This window comes from Schistocerca americana, chromosome 2 (assembly GCF_021461395.2).
Source record: "Schistocerca americana isolate TAMUIC-IGC-003095 chromosome 2, iqSchAmer2.1, whole genome shotgun sequence".
In the NCBI taxonomy this organism is placed as follows: Eukaryota; Metazoa; Arthropoda; class Insecta; order Orthoptera; family Acrididae; genus Schistocerca; species Schistocerca americana.
The window spans coordinates 1,001,546,521-1,001,548,500 of NC_060120.1; the positions used below are offsets into that span (position 1 = coordinate 1,001,546,521).

The 1,980-nt window shown below is 44.7% G+C and overlaps 1 non-coding gene across 1 annotated transcript; it reads left to right on the forward strand.

Annotated features, from left to right (window-relative positions):
* Nucleotides 1–1,118: 1,118 nt before the first annotated feature.
* Trnag-acc lies at nucleotides 1,119–1,190 on the forward strand. Its single transcript has one exon. It is a non-coding gene; the product is annotated as a tRNA-Gly (tRNA).
* The last annotated feature ends 790 nt before the right edge of the window (nucleotides 1,191–1,980 follow it).

Below are 1,980 nucleotides of genomic sequence, written 5' to 3' on the forward strand. Positions count from 1 at the left end.
GTCTATAAAACCATAAATCTGTTTTTTTCAACGATGACATGTTGCAGACGGGTCAGATTTATGTTGACTTCTCAATGTGCACTTGCGAATGGCTATAAGCTAAAATCATAATTGTGTATAACAAATGAACAATTAAAAGCCAAATGGCGGAAATTTCTGTCAAAAAAATTCTACATGAATGTGGTCCACCACGAAGGAAAGATCATTAACTTGGAAGACAACTTAACAGGTAACGCATAGATCGTATCACACTTTGCAAACGTCAGCACATGGCGAGAGTTGAGTGTCTCTACCTTCACACTCTTTGCATGGACGGCTCTCTTCTGTGTCAAAGCCAGTGCAGCAGAAAGAACGCCCACTCGGATGCGAGCTCGCTCGTCTGTCGTGATTAATTCCGTGGAAGTCGGCGCACAAAGAGATAAAACCCCAAGTAATCGTTTAGCTGAATTCAATTTCCATCTATCGTCCGGCCCTCGCGCAGTCCGACGAATCGCCGGCGGGCAGCCAAGTGTAAACAAGTCCGCATCTTCAAAGAATAAGCTAAGCCGCAGGGCAAAGTCAGAAACAAATTGAATTAGATCGTTTATGCGATGTAGAAAGGGATCGCGGAGAATCGTAGTTTAAATGTAAATGGGACTCCCTCGGGGCCTGACGCTCTTTCTAAAACTGCCCACATGAGCAAAACCAGTGTTCGGGAAACATCGTCGACTGAAGGACCGGCTTATATCTCGGAAAGAGCTTCTACAGCACACGGTGAATTGCATGTCCGTGGCAATGGCAGATCTCTGACAATTTTACCGAACTTGTCAGAAAGAAATTGTGTGATTAAATTCATCATGCGCCGGTGAATGACATTTTGTCCATCTCGACGCTCTTGTCTTTTTACCACATGAAAACCAGTCTCAGTTAGTTCAGTTGCACATTACAGCACAGCAAAATGGCGATTTCCCGTAGTTGCAAGACTTAGGTTGATTTACTGGGTCAGAAACAGAAGGAAAAATTCTGTGTTTGAAAATGCAATTAACCATAACGATCCAACCACTACATACATCGAGTCCCACGTGCCTTCTCAAATGGGAAATACTGAAATAAGGTCAATTACTATTGACAAACAGTCCGCCTCCGTAGCGTAGCGGTAGCGTTACCGCCTACCACGCAGGGGGCCCGGGTTCGATTCCCGGCAGGGGACGGGTGTTGTGTGTCCTTCTTCATCATTATCATCATCATTGACTCGCAAGTCGCCGATGTGACGTCAAATAAAGAGAACTTGCAATACGGCGGCCCAACTCCCCCGGATCGGGCCTCCCGGCCAACAATGCCATACTATCGTCTCATCTCTCTCTATTCACAAAAAACTTGCTTGGACTGCTCAGGGCTAACAAGGCGCCAGTACGACATAATTTCGATTACTTTCTATAATCGAACATGATGTCGAATTAGCCCCTTTCCAAACTCAGGCACATCAAAGATCTATAATGCAGCAAACAATCTAACGCAACTGGAAAAAAACGCTGGTGCATTACGTTTAAAAGTTTAGGGCGTATACAAAGAAACACATATACCCAAACGTATATTTCTTCCAGAATCCTAGAGCTTATTCTAAGTTTAATGGTGTTGCTCTGAAAGAAGTCCCTCCTCTGACAAAATAAAAAAAAATGGCTCAAATGGCTCTAAACACTATGGGACTTAACATCTGAGGTCATCAGTTCCATAGACGTAGAACTACTTAAACCAAACTAACCAAAGGACATCACACACATCCATGCCCGAGGCAGGATTCGAACCTGCGACCGTAGAAGCAGCGCGGTTCCGGACTGAAGCGCATAGAACCGCTCGGCCACATCTGACAGAATCAGCTTTGACTCAGGAAACACAGCTTTTTCACGCGCATCATTTTTCAAACAGAATAGCTACGTTTCGTCTGCGTACACTGCTCAAAGGCGTTTCCGTTGCGACACACTGGCGTCTAATAATGAAAAT